Source organism: Sceloporus occidentalis, unplaced genomic scaffold, assembly GCF_023333645.1.
Source record: "Sceloporus occidentalis isolate IW3139 unplaced genomic scaffold, rSceOcc1.0.p SCAF_4, whole genome shotgun sequence".
In the NCBI taxonomy this organism is placed as follows: domain Eukaryota; kingdom Metazoa; phylum Chordata; class Lepidosauria; order Squamata; family Phrynosomatidae; genus Sceloporus; species Sceloporus occidentalis.
This window is the reverse complement of record NW_028316984.1, coordinates 166,449,521-166,468,499: the sequence shown is the minus strand read 5'-3', so window position 1 is coordinate 166,468,499 and position 18,979 is coordinate 166,449,521. Positions and strand designations below refer to the sequence as shown.

At 40.0% G+C, this 18,979-nt stretch overlaps 1 protein-coding gene across 2 annotated transcripts in view; it reads right to left on the bottom strand.

Annotated features, from left to right (window-relative positions):
• Window positions 1–18,979, bottom strand: part of ADCK1 (aarF domain containing kinase 1) — a 199,533-nt gene that overhangs the window by 167,890 nt on the left and 12,664 nt on the right. The window lies entirely within an intron of this gene.

The window sequence follows — 18,979 nt, the reverse complement described above, 5'->3', positions numbered from 1 at the left end:
TCTCGATTTGAATGGGTGCTTCTCCCATAGAAGTTCCGAGTTGTACAGGACTTCTCCCAGTGTCAAACCTTTGTCAGGATAGGGCCCAGCATCAGGAGAGCAATACAGCTTAGAATAGCAGCAGGAGAAGCAATCATAAAATTTAGAGTAGATTTGTTGCCTCCATGACAACACATTTACCAACTGCCCCAGGAATGCACTAGCCTTCCCTGCCATTTCATTCACCCTTTGGGATGGAGGGCAGTTTTTAAAAGCAGAGAGCCTCTCTTATCTGTGGAGGCTCCCATGCAGTTTGGAAGCCTATAAAATCATTGTTCCAAACTTCATCTACTGTTTCACTGGATAACACAGACTCTCTTCTTCGGACTATTGACTCTTATGCATCTAAGAGATCAGATGTAATGATGGATAGGCAAAGCCAATGCACACTTCTTCCTCACACATTTATTTAACAAGCTTAGCAAATTCCTACCTAGATCTAGACAGTACAGCTATTCTAGTTTTCACAAAGAGTGTACCATCAACATTTCAAGTTGTTGTTTTCTAGTGCTATCAGTCTGACTGGCATGATTATCACACCAGCTCTCTACCTATTTATAACACATAAATGTTATTTAAATTCTGTGCATGGCCCATCATTGACACATAAGATGTTCTGGAAGCTTTTGTGGGGAATACATTTATATATTGATCATAATCTGTTTTTACTTGCAACTGCCTGATTGTATTTTGAATCATGAAATGTTGTCTGCAGGAGTGGAACAAAGAGGAGGGGAAAAATTACCATTGTTGTACTTAAATGTGACAAACAAGCAAAAAACAAACAGACCTCTATTCAGACACAGAGATATAGCCAGAAATGTTGCCTTTGGACATGCCTGGTAGAACATAGCCCTTCACCAAAAATGTGTGCCTTCAAATCATTTTGGATGTATGCCCACTGTTCAGAGAAGCGTTCCCAGGCATTGCGTGATTATCATTTGCTATTTGATGTTCTTTTTTGTTGCCTGTTTCATTGAACCATTTCCTGTATTGCTATGTATTTTATATGTATTATCCTATTATTTCTTAGATTGTACGCCATAGGCAGGTTTACTCTTATATATTTATTGCTTTTATGTACAGCGCTGTGCAAATCTACAGCACTAAATAAATAAATAAATAAATAAATAAATAAATAAATAATAAACTACAAATTCCAGGATTCCAAAGCATTGAGCTATGGCAGTTAAAGCAGTATCAAATTGCATTATTTCTGCAGTGCAGATGCAGCCTGAATTGGCCTTTCACTCCAGTAGTTTAACCAAAACCCACAACTGGGTTCCAGTATTTCTTTAGGTCCTTGAAGGCTGGTTCACACAAGCTAATGTGGAAGCCACTGAAAACCTACCCATGTCAGTTTCTTGTGAGTTGTCAACCAAGCATAGACAGTTGCAGCAAGATGTTGGATTAAAATGCACATCAGTTGCAAACTGGGTTTTTTTGGTATTTACAGCAGAGGCAGACAAAGTGCAACCCTCCCAATACTATTACACTGCAGCTCCCATCAACTCTAGCCTGACAGCTAATGCTAGGAGGAATTCTGGGAGTTTTAGTCCAACATCTGGAGGGCTGTCATTCAACCAGCCCTGATTTACAGCTGTGATGTTGGTCCTGTATGTATTTTGGACTTCAACTTCCAGAAGCCCCAGCCAGCTTGCTCAAGGATTCAAGGAACTGAAATTCAAAACAGCTGGAGAATCAAAGTTTGAGAACCTGGAACCAGAGGTTGGAAATTATGCATTAAAAGTAATTAAATTACTTGTAACCAGCTTTGGAAGACAGTGAGGACATAAAGAAGAAACATTCCACAAATAGCTACCGGGACAAAGTGACTTTATTGGTATAACATAAAATCATCTAGCTACTTTTTAAAGTAACTTTAAAAAGGCATTTTAAGACATTTTTAGACACGTTTTGGCAGGATCTTTTCAACTTTTATGCCACTCTCTTAACATAGGGTGCGTAGGGGGGGAGGGGGTTTTCCCCTAAAGGTAATGAAAAGCAACATCTCATGTGAATTCATTGGGGATTTTCTTACTCACGCAGTACATAATACAAAAATATACTGCACTGAGCAAAAGCCAACAAATTACTGTTTAATCTCTAGAATGAATAACAGGAATGAGTTGCTTTTGAAAAACTAACATTCTACACACAAAGGTTTATCCTACATGTGCCAGCAGCTGTACAGAAACAGCTGGCTACAGACAACAAAGCTAGCATGAAAGGTTGTTTTCTTTTCCCTCTTTATTTATCACAAACCAAATATCCCACAAAGTGGCACAAATTTATTCGCATTACTATTTCTAGGGTACCAGAAGGTCTTCAAAGCAGCTAATATATAAATCAGCCCCAACTGTTGTATGAATCACCCTCAAGATCCTTTCCTAATTTGGAATAGCATCTACAAGCCAATACCAATTTCAGTTAACCCCTTGGCACTGACAGAATAGGGTAAAAATGAAGATGTTGGCTTGACAGGTAAGCTAATTGTGTGTTAGCCTCAAGCATATCCCTTCATCAGATACACTTTAGGGAGATTTTGATAAGGTCACTGGTTTAGCAGAGAAAGCTAGTAGGATTTATGCTAAATCTACTCCTCAGTCTCTGCAAAAAAAATACGTGATCCAGTAGCTACCTTGCCACAACAGGAATAACATCAGCAATTCAGCTTCTCTTCTAAGTAAGCTAGGGCAAAACCACGCCTTTTCTACTCTCATTCCATTGCCATCCATCTCATGTGAATTCATTGGGGATTTTCTTACTCATGAACCCTGCTGAGCATGTGTAAATATCTTGAAATGAAACTGCAGATTTCATTCTAGCATGTTGATCTTTTATGAGCATGCCTTTTTCTTCCTCTGTGCAGTGCTACAACACAAGCTGAGTCCATTTTACAGATGAAAAGCTGAAGCTATTGCGCTCACAGCAACACTACATTGGATTTCAGCGAATAAGAATATATCCACTCTACCAACTTAATATAAGTTGGAAGAGTGGATATATTCTTATTCGCTGAAATCTTATTCACTGATTCCCGCCCGCCCCCCACCCCCCACCAATCCTGTATACTGCAGTTTGGGAAGGGTTTTTAACATTCTTGAGCTTCTCTACAGACATTTGAAGTTCTCTTGTTCCTTGGTATTAATCCTACTGAAAAAACAGAAACTTAAGCCGAAGGAGTCTTTAATTTTCTTCATGCCATTAAAATTGATTTCTGTTTTCTGCTGCTCCAGAGAACAGGACACTGAGCAATGGATTCAAACTACAGGAAAAGAAATTCCCCTAAACATTAGGAAGAACTTCCTGACAGTAAGATCTGTTTGACAGTGGAACAAACTCCCTCAGAATGTAGTGGAGTCTCTTTCTTTGGAGTTTTTTTAAACAGAGGCTAAATGGTAATCTGTCAGGGGTGCTTTGATTGTGAATTCCTGCATGACAGGAAGGTTGGACTGGATGGCTCTTCAGGTCTCTTCCAACTCTATGATTCTGTGATCAAGGGAAAGCATGGATGAACATTCTAGCTGTGTCCTCTCCCAGAATTTGGAAAGTTATTATTTTTAAGTAGTTAGTTACTGTTATCCCACTGTGCCCCAAAAACTAGTTAGGTGCCATTATTATTACATTTTAAAAGTAGATCCATGCTTTCACATTTTTCAAAAGTAACTAAAATAGCTGCCTTTACTTATTTTCAAAAAATCTGAATGCTACAAGTCACTGGCCTGTTCTATAAAATAGACTCTCCTGTCGTTAATCTCATCATCCCATCAGCATCCACAAGCCAACACTAAAACTATGTGATATTATTCCTCCTTCACCATTTAGTGAAAGCCACACCTCTGTAACTATAACAGAAAGGCTTACATGCCCATCACTAAAGGAGTAAAGTTATCCTGTTAAGTTACAATCATAATATAAAATATCATCAGTATTGATTAAATATGGTAATTGGTTGTTATCTGTGACAATTAATGTCTAAATTCTGTCTTTTTCATCATCATCATCCTTATTAAAGGACCCAGATCCCTTCCCTGGTTGGAGAGTCTTCCAAGTCATAGACAGCAGAATTAGTATGCTCATCCCATCCCCACCCTACCTCATCATGGTTTGGGAGAAGGATTTAGAAGACCTGAAGAGGGCTAGAGTGAGCTTCCACAGTTTGTAACTGAAGTGACAGACCAGTTGTTTGAATGTTTAGCCCAGAGTCTGGCCCTTGTTTCCATAGGCTTTGCCTCTTGCATGGGAAGGCTTGATTCATCTTCGTCCATCTCCTAAAAACTCCAGAGCAATTTTCCCCTGGCCTATTGCCTCCCAAGTACATTGGAGAATAAAGATCTTATCATGCTATAGCCATGCCAACAACTATAGAGGTGTGCAGTTTGACCTCCGACTGCCTATCTTTAATCAATCCCACCCTCCAAAAGCCAAAAATAACTGAAAACTGAATCCTGAAGTTAATTCCAGCTTTGTTTTTGGCTGACTGGGCAGTGTTTTTCCATGAGAGGATTGGGATATATTTTATTAATTTTGGATACCCTACCTTAAAAATGGAGGTATGTGGGGCCCTTTAAATTATAGTGTCTCGATTGAGTTAAGTAATAGTGCCACTCTATTCTGCTTTGGTCAGGCCCCACCTGAAATACTGTGTCCAGCTCTGGGCACCACAATTCAAAAAGGATGTTGAGAAGTTAGAGTATGTCCAGAGGAGAGTGACCAAAATGGTGAAGTGTCTGGAAACCATGGCATATCAGGAGACATCTTTGGCATATAATAATAATAATAATACTTTAATTTATATCCCGCTTTTTGTTTCCACAATCAAAGCGGCGTACAACCTTTAAAAAAATACTCCCGCTTCTTTTCTGCCATATCTATTATTTTTGAATAAGCTACATCCTGCAATTGTAATATTCCAATCATTGGAGTCATCCCACCAAGCCTGTTTTGCCAATAAAGTCATATTTACCTTCCTGCATTAGGACTTCAAGCTCATCTTGTTTATTTTTCAAACAGTGCATTGGTGTATAGGTATTTGAAGCTCTGATTGTTCTCACCTATTCATTTACTACCACTTTTTCTGTGGATCCTATTTTTTCCCTCAGATTCTCCTCTGGAATTCATATCTTTGTATTTAGAACTTGGCTTTGGCCTGATGTTTAGGCTATCATCTCCAACCCCCAATGATTTATAGACACTTTGAATTGTCCCCAGAAACAAATGAGTAGCCAGTAAAGGCATTTCAACCAAGGGGTTATACGTGCCCTATAACTGTCCCTGGTCAGCATTCTGGCTGCAGCGTTTTGAACCCACTGAAGTTTCCAAACAGTTTCCAAAGGCAACCCCACATAGAGTGTGTTACAGTAGTCCAAACAGGATGTAATCAAGGCATGTATTACCATAGCCATATCTGACGTCTCAAGGAATGGGTGCAGCTGGTGCACTAGTTTTAACTGTGCAAATGTAGTTCTGGCCACTCCTGAGACCTGGGCATCCAGGCTCAGCATTCAGTCCAGGAGAACACCTAAGCTGCAAGTTTGAGATTTCAGGAGGTGCACAGGCAAAATTCCTATTACCTGATCTACCTTACAACTGACCAAGTGACCCTTTGTCTTGTCTGGATTAAGTTTCAATTTGCTTGCCTTCATCCAGTCCATTACTGACAGCAGACATTGGTTCAGTACAGAGACAGCTTTCTTGGAATCAGATGGAAGGGAGAGACAGAGTTGGGTGTCATCCGCTTACTGGTGACACTGTACCCCAAAAGTCATGATTATCTCTTCCAGCAGTTTTATGTAGATGTTAAACAACATGGGGGACAAAATAGAACCCTGTGGGGCACCACAAGTCAGTGGCCAAGGAGTCGAACAAGAGTCCCCCAACACCAATGTTTGGGTCTGCCCCTCCAGGAAAGACTGGGACCACTGCATAATAGCATCCACAGGTCCCATCCCAGAAAGGCAGCACAGAAGGATACAATGGTCAATGGTATCAAAGGCCACAGAGAGGTTTAGGAGGACCAACACTCCCTCTGTCCAGTTCCCTCTGTAGGTCATCACCAAGGCAACCAAAGCTGTCTCTGTCCCATAGCCAAGTCTGAAGCCAGACTGAAGTGGATCTAGATAATCCATTTCATCCAGAAACCCCTGGAGCTGGGACAACCATCAACCTTACAGTATTTGGGAGAAAACCACATTGGTGCCTTGTTCCTTGATTGATTGCCTGTTGCCTGGAACTCTGCCTGGACACTGACTATTCTTTAAGATTATTACCCTTTGGACTGACAACTGATTCATGAAGGACCAGGACTTGATTAGACGACTACCACTTTTTGACAGACACCTTGGTCAGCTTAGACACCCTCTCTCCCTCCCTGCTTAAGATGCTAGACTATGGGCTAGGAGTTTGGCTAGCTTCCCAAGGGCAAAACAGGACAACTAACAAGAGAACTGTGACCTTTACTTTGCAATCTAAGGTAGAAAACCCCCTTTGGGGTTTAGCACTTAGGTTTCTGAAAAGACTGAGCATCCGTTCATCCCATTGTTAATAATAACCTGTAAATTTTCAGCACAGTGAAAAAGAAGTAAACAGATATTGAAAAAACTGCATGCCAACTATCAGTTCAGAGATCATAGAATCATGGTGTGATGCAGCACAGTGTGATACAGCAGCTAAAGAAGCCAATGAGATTTTAGACTGCATTAATAAAGTATAGTGTCTCGATCGAGTTAAGTAATAGTGCCACTCTATTCTGCTTTGGTCAGGCCCCACCTGAAATACTGTGTCCAGTTCTGGGCACCACAATTCAAAAAGGATGTTGAGAAGCTAGAGTGTGTCCAGAGGAGGGTGACCAAAATGGTGAAGGGTCTGGAAACCATGGCATATGAGGAGAGATTTAGGGAGCTGGGGAAGTTTAGCTTGGAGAAAAGACAGTTAAGAAATGACATGATAGCTCTGTTTAAATATTTGAAGGGATATCATATTGAGGATAGAGCAAGTTTATTTTCTGCTGCTCCAGAGAATAGGACAGAGAAAAGTGGATTTAAGCTATAGGAAAAGAGATTCCACCTTAACATCAGGAGGAACTTCCTGGTAGTAAGAACACACTCCCTCAGAGAGTGGTGGAGTCTACTTCTTTGGAGGTCTTTAAACAGAGGCTGGATGGTCATCTGCTGGGGGTGCTTTGATTCTGTGTTCCTGCATGGTAGGGGGTTAGACTGGATGGCCCTTGTGGTCTCTTCCAACTCTATGAGTCTATGATTCTACACAGCACTGTTGTTTTTTAATTTAACATTCCTCTTTGACAACCATGTGCTCCCAGCCCTCTTCAGATCTGGAACTCACACCTACCTTGACTGCAAAACTGAGAGGAAAAATATAGCTATTACCCCACAGCAAGACTATACCTGCCTCCCCACGAAACACACCTCCAAATCCGCTACATCATCATGGGATATCACAGCAGTGGCACAGATCAGGAACTAAAAGCCATAAAATAGCAGAAGAGGGAAGAGAATTTTGTTGTTTCCAGCCGTCTGGAAAAGGGCCAAAGTCCTTTAAGGTGATAAATCTATTAGGTCTATCTTTGATCCAACAACAAAGGAACAGCCCCACCTGGAGGTGGCAAGTGGGAAGGCAAACAAATCCTTGCTAAGTAAATGAACTAGAAATCAGAGGTAAATATCCTTTTTAGTGAGTGCTCACTATATATAATTCATAATTATAAATTATAAATCATAATTTATAATTAAACTAAATATTATTTGAAGACTTGTTCTAATATTATTATGGAAAACAACAAAGAGCAAGACACCATTTTTTCTCCTCCAAAACGTACCTTACTAGAAGTCAGAGTGAATTTGTCCATCCCACTAAACAGAATGTCTCCAAACGCTGCAGATCTCCATAGCCTGGAAATGTGACTCCTTGGAATATTACTGTAAAAATCTCCCAGACACCATGGCCTGCTTGTTTTGGAAAATGAAGTCTGAAGAAGACACTTTTCCAAGCCCTGAGCTACACCTGCCACCAAACAAAAAAAAAATGACTGCTTTGCAAAATTCAAAACGTAATGTCACAGCCGATACTTCCACAATGACAAACTGGGGAGTAAGGCAACATATTTTCAGTTTCTGTTGTCAGATATTGCATTCATCAAGTTAATGGACTAGTCTGCCACTAGCAGCCTTTTTTAAAGTAAACTTTATACAAAAATGTCTCCCCATACTCTCCAACATTTCACAGATGAAAACTGGGACGCATGTCGACAAGCAACATCAGCGTGGCCAAGATGGCAAATGTTATTAATGAGTAAGAACAGCCAAGCTAGGAGAGGCTGCAGCCATTTCCTTTTGCCTGAGTCTCCAGGCAAGCACAAGATTCTGCCCCTTCCTCTCCTCTGTCCCTGCTGAGCTAATTGAGAGTAAACTACTTTTGCACTTTGAACCCAATTTACATCAGTGGAAGTAAGCTGAGGGCAAAGGAAGAAAGTGGGAGGGAGGAGAGAGAAACTGGAATATTTTTAAAGCAGCTGGAAAAATGGGATGACAGAGAATTAATTGGGACTGTCCTTGCCAAACTGTGACTGTTGTAGGGTATGCTTGTTCTGAAAGCACATAATCCAACAATCCTGCTGAAGTTAAATTGGTATGTGTCTAGAAGATGATCAGTTATTATACAGACTTGTAAAGGACCACTTGGTCAACTGTTGTAAAACATCTCAAACAGGTGGTTCTGGAGTAGGTGATCTACTATCTTGCATTGCATTACATTATGAACTCTGTTTCTTGTTCTTGTACCTGAAAAAAGCACATCCAGAATCTGCATGTGTGGAGAACTCTCGGAGGAGAATACGTCTGCTGGAAACTATGCTAGATTCTGGAGCCATATCTGGTACTCATAGCTTAGAAAGATACATTTAAAAGTAATTATTTACAGTTACAGTTATATACTGTAAAGGTGTTGTTGTTGTGTGCCTTCAAGTTTTTCCAATGTATGGCAATCCTACAGGGAATCTATCACAGGATTTTCTGGGGCTTATCGTGAGTGACTTGTACAAGACTCAGCAGGGAATCAAACCCTAATCTCCAGAGTCATACATAGTCCAATATTCAAACCACTACACCATTCTGACTATTGCTTGTAAAGTAGTTTGTTACAACTGTAATGTATACAGCTTTTAAAAGTAACACTTTGTTTTTCTCTTTCTCAATTAGTTATTTTGTAAAAAAAAAAATTGAATGGCTACAAGTCCCAGGCCTATGGTACAAAACATACTGTCCTCCCATGTACCTCACTGTCATCTTCCAAGATAACATGAAGAACATCAGGCACAGCAGAAAAGCAGCATTGAAACTATGCAATATTCCTACTCTGTCACAATAGTGAACTTACATTCCTATAAAAGTAATTGAATGTTCCCATTATATTGCAAAACAAGTATAGGAGAAATTCAAAGTGCTAGTTTTTATCCATAAAGCCCTATACTTCTTAGGTCCAGACTCCCTGAAATAACTTATCTCCCCTTGAGCCCAACTGAATCTTACAGTCTTCAGAACATGTTTTTTTCTTGGTCCCACTGTCCTCACAGGCTCATTTGAAGGAGATATTGGGGAGAGCCCTCTCAGTGTCTGTTCTTAGATTATGGAACTCCTTCTCAATGGAGGTTCAGTTGGCCCCTCTTTTCACTTTTCACTGGCAGGCAAAGGCCTTTTTATTTAAACATATCTTTAGCTTTAACTGGTTGGGGCAGAAGAATGATCAATAGATGTTCTATAGTTTTTTTTGTGGGTTTTGGGGGCTATGTGGTTGTGTTCTGGAAGAGTTTATTCCTGGTGTTTAGCCAGCATCTGTAGCTGGCATCTTCAGAGAATGCTGGCATGGAAGTGAGTGGTGATGCTAGCAAAACATCTATTTTTTGCATTATCTTTAAATTCTACGGTGAAATTCATCAGGTTGTATTTTAGAAGATGGCAGGTTTAATGTTCTTCTTTAGCTTTACTCTATTTTTTTCCTCTCTATTAGCTGTCCATGGTCTATGCCACAGTCTGCTCCTGGTCATATTTTTGCAGAGAATTGAGCTTCTCTCTCTTCTGCTTCGGAATATATAGTCTATTTGATTTCTATATTAGCCATCAGGTGATGTCCATGTATACAATACAGTTTGCAATAAACAAACTGTTAGCCTCAAAAATTTCAACCAGTTGCTCTCCTGCTTCATTTCTTGGTCCTAGGCCAAATTTTGCTACTGTCTTTGATACTGCTTTGTTTCCTCCTTTTGCATTCCAGTCATTTATGATTATCAACATGCCCTGTTTTGGAGTGAAGTTAGAGGCTTGCTAAATTATAATCGGAGTGTAACCTTTAGTATATGAATTGATTTCACATAAGCAGTTATTTGGAAATAGTTTTTTTTTATAACTAGTTACTTCTAAGATCTTTTGGTAGCTAATACAGCATGAGAATACAGCTTGCTCTGAATATGATATGGAGCACAAAGTAAATGTCAAATAGCTTGAGCACACTTTTAACTTCCATTTGTTCTCTGCCTAGGCCTTCTTAGATTGCAACCTGTATATTAAAGAGCTTTTCCCCTCCTCTAAACTGAAATAACTTAGCTGAGATTACTTTATCTAGCCACACCATTTTACCCCCTAGCAAGTAACATTTAAAAGGGTCATCTGGATGAGACCAAAGGCCTGTCTATGCAGTCCAACAATCTGTTCATAAAGGGTTGCCAAAATTAAAACTGGAGGGGACTCCTGTTCCTTTAATAGTTGCATAGAAGTGGGAATTTCAGCAAAACCATTAAAGGAACAGAAGTCCACTCCAGCTTTCACTCTGGCGTGGTGTCCAACTAGTTTCCTATGTGAAGCCCACCAGTATGATAGCATATTCCTCAACAAATGATATACAGATGCTGTGCATGCATTCCTGTGATGCTAGAGGTAAAATATGACATAGATAGCCTGATTGATCATGAATTTGTCTAATTCCCCCATGAAGCTGTTGAAATTGGTAGCCATCCTTACATACTATGGTCGGCTAAGGTTTTTTTATGAGAAACGAAGAGAACAGTGCTACTGCTACCTAGTTTTAAGGACTGGTTAGGCTTCCATTTCACCTAATTCAAAATCTGAGTACTTTTAGTGGTCTTACTTGAGGAGAACCTGGGTTTGGGACATCTTCCCCCACGTACTCCACCTTCCCAAAAACACTGCCTCTCCTTGCATGGCATTAGAACAGATTGCTCAGACGTCTCCAGCTCAAAAAATTGTATCTCAGAGGCAGAAAATATCTTTGCCTTGCTCTCCAAAAGAAAGGAGATAATTAACCTCCTCACACCCTTCTCCCTGACAAAGCAGTTCTGCAGCCAAAATAAAAGTTAACTGGGAGAGAAACGCTTGCAGAAAAGACTTGTTTTCATTTCTGTACAGAAAGCAGTAAATAGTCCCCCAATTGGATGCCCATAAAGAGATGCCAGGATGAAACTGCCTAGCTGTGAGCATTAGCAGCACTAGTAGCTCACACATGAAAGGAAGACAGAGAGGGTCTGAAGACATTTTCTTGAAGCTAAATAGGAACTTGCCCAAGAGCCTATAGGGAGCCTATTTCCTGCTTAATCTGCTTTGTAGGTAATTGTTTCCTAATGACAATGTCCTTGTTTGGCCCCAGCAGGCTCAGGGACCAAGGCAGGCACTGAGGTTTCCTATCTCCTGAATACCATTATGCATATTCTATTAAGTGGCACAGCCTACTAATTACTCAGCATTATCCACATTCCCTGCAGACAGTCTCCAGGGGTAAAGAAACAGCTAAGGGATTGGGTGTATGTGGAATACAGTACACCTGCAGTTTACAGAATGAAGAGTGAAATCTCTCAGATGACGGCTCGGAGATATCCATCTCGCAGAGACAGAAAGAATATTCAGTACCTCAAAATGAGTTTTGGAAGGAAACTGAAAGCTACATGTGAGAGTGTGGTTCTAGAAAAAACACATATGTAACCAACCAGATGGGATTATTATATTTAAATTCTAACTCTCCAAAAAATAAAATTTAGCAACATTGCTAAATTCAGTGACAGTTAAGAGAGAACACACAAACTGACAAGACCAGTGTTCTTGCAATACAGCAGCACATTGCACTGCCTTACCTCCCCTCTTGGCAAACCTTTAACCATGACATCTAGGCTGCCAAATCAGGAGGAATCAGCTGAAATGAACTGGGCCTCTTCCCCATATATTAACTGAAAAACCTTCAACCAGTACCTGACAGAGGTTAATGAGGCCATAGAGACACAAGGCCAAGGGTCAAAGCATCACTTGGGCTATTGGCAACATCTATCAAACAATAAGCTGATTGCAGCACAGAAAATAAACACAATCAACTCTTCAGCAGATTTCAAGGTCATTATTGCTTTCAATCAGCTCTGTTAAGGCCAAGGAGGAATCCAGAGTATTATTAGTCATTGAATCTGAATTATGATTATTATTATTATTATTGCAATTGTTGTTTCAGCAGTGCATCTCATCCACTCCTTTACTTACTCCTTTACCTGTAAATTTCCGCTGCCAAGATGGCAGCTTGTCAGATTCCACAGAGACCAACAGAGGGGATGAAGCAAAACTCTGTGTTATAAATGCCCCATAGTCATGGATAAAGGAGCACTGCTACTATACCTGTGTTAATAGAGACAAAAGAGATATTTGGATATTGGTAGGAGAGGTGAAAATGTGTAGATGTTCTGTGGAAAGTGAGGCCAGAAAATGTGATCTGCCTAGAACCTATCTGTTCAAAGTTAGCATAAGAAGATAAAGGCAATTTAAAAGACAGCTGTAATTTCATCAAGCCTTGTGGTCATTTAACAGTTTAAAAAATCAGACAGACACATTTTAGTTTTGAAAACTGTAGCCAGAATTTGCTTGCATTCCCTCTCCTTCCCCATTCATTTCCCCCCTTGCCCATGAACAGGTATTTTCTTTCTTTTTAATGTCTGAATAGCACTTAGAAAACTTCAGCCACATAACTAATAATGCTCAGGGCTCACTCTACATGAGACCCAATGAAGCCATTCCCACAGATGATAAGGTACCACCCCTCCTGTTTGCTGCCAAGTGGGACAAAACAGCCAGCAGGTAGAAGAACAAGCAAAGTGTTTTGCCTGGCCACTCACCAGTGGAGTTTTTCCAAGCTCCCTGGGGATAATGCTCCTTCTGCCTTGTTGCTACTGGCCAGGTGAAGGAAAAGAGGTAGGCAGACAACTACAGCCAGCTGATCTTTCTCTCCCCAGCCTGCCTCTTTCTCCTTCGTCACTTTTTAGCCGTAAACAGGAGCATCAGCTGAGTGACTTGGAAACTGAGTCCTTTGCCTAGATGGTTCTCAGAAGTGTGGTGCCTACTCCCACACTAGGTCCTGGTTCTAGTCCTGGTCCTCCTCCCTTTTTGCTTTGTTGTTTTTGTTGTTGTGTGCCTTCAAGTCACTTCCAACTTAAAACAACTTTAAGATGACCCTATCACATGGGTTCCTTGGCTAGATTTGTTCAGAAGAGGTGTGCCCTTGCCTTCTTGTGTGGCTGAGTGAGTGTGGTTTGCCAAAGGTCACCCAGTGGGTTTCCAGGGCCGAGTGGGGATTTAAACCCTGGTCCCCAAGTCATAGTCCAACACTCAGACCACTAAGCCGTGCTGCCTCTCAAGATCCTCTGTGCTTACCTTCTCTCAATCCTGTCCCCTCTTGAGAAAGAGAGTCCTCAGACTGCATTGTTTAAACTTTCTGATGTTAAACCAACCCAAGTGTTGTGGTCCTGCTGCAGCAGCAGCAAACAGTGTTGCCAATTTCCAAGGAATTTAATTAATTTCTTTCCAGGGATTTTGACTGAATAATATTAATAAATATTGGAGAATTCAGGGGATTTTGGATTTTGGTAAAACATTCTGGGGAATATCTTCGAGGCTTGTTGGCATCACTGGCAGAAAACATCTTCCTGCCCTCCTGGACCATCTTAGTCACCAGGAGGGAGGGAAAGGGAGAAAATGGACAAGCAGGCTGTCTCTCAGGGCTGGTCCCAAAGAGCTCCAGTTGGCAATCACCACCAGAACACTGCTTCTCCCCCTTTTAAATATACATCTATCTGCCTGTAGGTTTTTCTTTTAGCATCTAGAGGCCCTTTCACACTATGCAAATATAGTGCTATGATTCCACTTTAGCTTTCATGGTTCCATCTTATGGAGTGCTGGAATTGGCAATTTAGAGAGGGTCATATAGAATTCTCAGCCAGAGAGCTCTAGTGCCTCAGCAAACTACAAACCCAGGATTCTGTAGCATGCAGCCATGGCATTTAACGTGGAATTATAGTGTTACAATTATTTAGTGTGAAAAGGACTAGAAGTCACTGAGTTGCACCAGAGCCAGCAGCAGCTCCTAACTAGTTAAACACATTGGAGCTTACCATGAAGTAAACCTGCATTTTGTTTCTTATTCATTGCAGGGTGCAGGAAAGGGGGAGGAATGCTTTCACTCTAACCTTGCATTTGCTTAGGCAGCATTATATAAAAACTTATGTAATCCCAGAGTCCTAGGCTTTCTCGGGGACAAGGCAGATATGACATTAACTGCATCTTTGCTTTTCACGTGCATCATGTTTTTACATTTACTACTGGGCTCTCAGGGGGTAGGAAGGGGGAAATTGACCCTTTCCTCCTCTTGCTATCATCCTGATGAAAATTCCCTCTCTGAAGCCATTATCTTCTTTGGAAGGACAATTCTCATTCTTGCCAACAAGAGCATTTCTCCTGCTGCAAATATCAGCTGGAAAAGAGCAATATTTGCCAAGGTTGTAGCAGGGACAAACACCTTTTTCTGACTTGCTGCAGTCCTTGAAATTCTCATTGCCTCCCCTCCCTTTCTCTCAGTCACACACACACATACACACACACTGCAACAGCTATTAGCATTTTTTAAAATGTTCAATTTACCTCTAAAGTCACATTTAATGGGCGTAAGGACTATTCTATCAAACCAGCCTGTCCCATGATTCATCATCCAATTCTTGTCTCTCCCAACTTATATTCCTATCCCAGAGGTATATATTACTGTTTTGGATTCTGCCTCATTATTCAATGACAATACTTCTTTGCTCCCAAAAATGAAATAATAGCTTGGAACCTTCAAGCCCAAACTGGAGGCTAGCCCATTCTCGCTGAGATTCTGAGAGCTACAGTCCAATAAAGTAACTTTTCCAAGCTCTGGTTTCGCCAGAGGTCTGCCCGGTGCCTATTTTGTGGTGCTTTTGGGGTCAGATAAAGAGCTTTATTTTTTCTACATGCTTTTAGACTTATTTTTAGTCCTGTTGTTTTGTTTTTAATCTGATTTATAAGGATAAGAGAACTAAAGGGTAGCAAGAACCTGAAAACTGTTACAGTTGCTCATATTTGGGTTTGTTTGCTTTACTAAAATTTGTAAACAACCCTGGGCCTTTTTTCTAACTGAAATATAGTATACAAATACATATCAGAAATATCACTATATAATTAGTACTTTCCAGGTTTTTTGACAACCTACTTATTAGATGCACCACTACCACCACCAGCATCATCATCAAGCACCTGAAACAGAGTGACATTGTACAAAATGAAACTGATAAGGCCCTGCCAGTATTACAACCTGATAATAATAACAAAGAAAAAACATGAAAAAGTGTGCCACAAAGTTAGCATATATCCTTATGTCAATTAAAAAATGCTACAGCTGAAGTTCTGGCTTAAACACTTCGGGAGATCCTACTTGATGGATTCAGGTAAATGGACGTCATCTTTGTCCTCATGGGAGATTCCAAATCAAGGCATAGGAATGATTTGTTCCAAAAGTATTGTACTCCAGCAGAAACCTTTCTACCTTCTGTAAGAGGGTCTAAGGACGAATCCACACAGCCAAAATAATCCAGTTTGATACCATTTTAACTGCAATGACTCAGTGCTATGGAATTCTGGAAATTGTAATTTGTTGTGACACCAGAACGAAACTCTGCTCTGCTCTGGTGCCACAACAAACTACAATCCCCAGAAATCCATAGCATTGAGCCATGGCAGTTAAAGTGGTGTCAAACCAGATTATTTCTGCTGTGAGGATACGGCCAAAGACAGGAAGACCAACTCCAGTTAACAGAGCTTACAGAAGTAACTTTTAAAATAATTCATTACACTGTGATTTTTTTTCTTTTAAAAAATGATAAATTGTTAGTTTTACCTATTAGAAGATCTCATTAAGTTGTTCATTATATATTTTTTTCATTATGTCAGTCTTCCTTTTCTTGGGAAAAATATTTAGAAAGGCAAAAAAAAAAAAAAAAAACCCTAGCTTTTTTATCCCAAAGTATTTTGGCACCTAAAAGTATCAAGTAAACATTACTTGTTATGCTAAATTGATCAAAACAACACTTGCTATGCTATTTTTCAAAGGAACATTGTTACATTCCCCTTACTTCCAAAAGCAATATGTTACAAGTAACAATAATTATTTGCAGTAGAGGACAATGACAGGGATGCCTCTTGGCCCCCGTCCTCTTTAATGTTTACATTAACAACCTCATACAAGAACTGTGTGACTTGGAACATTTCCCAGCTTCATTAGTAGATGTAAAGTAGATGTAAAGCTTACAGTCCTTTCACATGCTCATGATGCAACTGGGGGTGCATCCACACTGCAGAAACAATCCAGTTTGACACCACTTTAACTGCATTGCTCAACACTATGGAATTTTGGGATTTGCAGTTTTGTGATATTTAGCCTTCTTTGTCAGAGTGCCACAACAAACTACAGTTTCCAGAAATCCACAGGATGGAGCCATGACAATTACAGTGATGTTAAACTGGACTATTTCTGCAGTGCAGATGCAGCCTGAGATTTCAACTTCACAAACTGGGATGCAAAGGCTGTTGAGTAAATTAAGAAAGTTTTTCACATTGGAACAACTGACTATTAACCATGCTAAAACAAAAGATTTGGTTTTTAGTAAGAGGAGGAAAATCCCTAAATGGAAGCTAGATGAAAATCTCATTGAATAGAAATACATTTTTAATACTTGGCACTTAGGTTTGATGCCATTTTCACAGAAGTTAAATTAACAGAAGCTGCAATACAGCAAAGAAACCAATAACGTAAAGTAAACAAACTGAAACCCTCAAGCTCCATACAGTCTTTGATGCATTTTTTTTCCAAAACTGCAAGGGGGGAGTTTGGTTATATGAGCATTAGGAATGCCGGTAAAACTATAAGATATTTAAAAAAAAATAACTGCAAATTCCATCACAAACCTCCTTAGTAACTTCTACTAAACCAGTGATGGCGAACCTATGGCACGCGTGCCAGAGATGGCACTCAGAGCCCTCTCTGTGGGCACACATGCTGTCTTCCTAGCACAGAGTTTGCCAGAGTTTCTTACTAGAAAGCCAGAGGGATGTGACACTTTGCAATAAATAAGTGGGGTCTGGGTTGCAGTTTGGGCACTCGGTCTGTAAAAGGTTCACCATCACTGTACTAAACTATTTTGCACATCTATGAAACTAATACTGAGGTGTTTTGAACCTTCTTGTCCACCAGAATTAAAAAGCTGTTTAAGGAAAGAATCCATCCTTATTCGAAATGGTGGGATTAATATTCAGTGAGACAAACATTCTATTCTTCATGGTATCCTTTATATAAAATGTCATTTGGTTTAGAATCATACTTCACACTCTTCAATGCAGCTCCCTTAAGAAAGTTATTTACAATTTTGTGATTCCAATGTATGCCCACTGCCTTTTTGGGTGGCATTTTGTATCTAGTGAAGTTGAGACTATCACCCAGCGTTTATTAAGATTCGCACTGTATAAGTCCCCAGTGCATAAATCCAATGCCTCTCTTGCTCCTTAGCAAAGAGATCCCCCTTGGGAACATTTGTATATTGCTGAGATGCAAAAATATTTTTACTGTGTACTATGCACGTAGCTAAATTTGGTCTGGTTGGTTTAAAAAAAAATAACCAAGCATAAAAAAATAGTGGGCTAAACAGAATGCTGCCTTGCCTTTTTAAGCCTTTTGTATCTAAGAAAACCCTATGAAATTGATGGGATTGCTGTAAGTCAACAAAGCACATACACATGTATGCTTTGAGCTGGAATGGGTTTAATGTATCTTCTAGTAGTAGAAGGGGATGTTTTATCATAGATTTAAGTTTTAGCTGTTTTTAGTAATTTTAGCTACTTTAGAAATGGTTGTTCTTTGACAAATGGAAATGATATACTAAGTTAATTTTGTATTCTGCTTTCTATATGTATTTTAATGTTATGTACAAACCTGTGAAGACCTGTGGCTATGAACAATAAAGTTTATATGACATATTGGTAATGTGTTACTTCCAAGCTCTGGAACAGAACAACACAGAAATATGACAGTCACTATCTTGTTTGTTGTCCTATATCAGATGCTATTTTGAATCGCACTACTCAGCAACATCCAAACAACTACAACAGATGCTCTCTAATGTCTTAATTTCATTTCTCTAGGGAGAGGAATCCAGATAACATTTCTTGTTCTCATGCCCATCCTAGCTTTCACATATGCATTTGTTCCAGCTTACAACTGCTGTCATATACCCAGCAAAATCAAAATTCTCACTGCCATCGCAGTCAAAGAGTTTGCGTTCCCACATCTGCAGCAGCTGAAAGCTTGGCTGTGTGCATCATTTGAGGCTGGGGTAAACTTCCGTAAAAGTAACAATAGGCTCAAATCCATGTCTTCTCCAGCTGTGTGGCTGCTAAATCAGCAATTGGATTCACTACTTCGTGATATTTCCTTCAGTACAGTTTTTTCCAGAATTTGAAAAATCTACTTCTATTGCTTGAACTTCCAGAATCCTTCAGCTAGCCTGGTCAGTGGCCATATTGGCTGGGTGATTCTGGGGCTT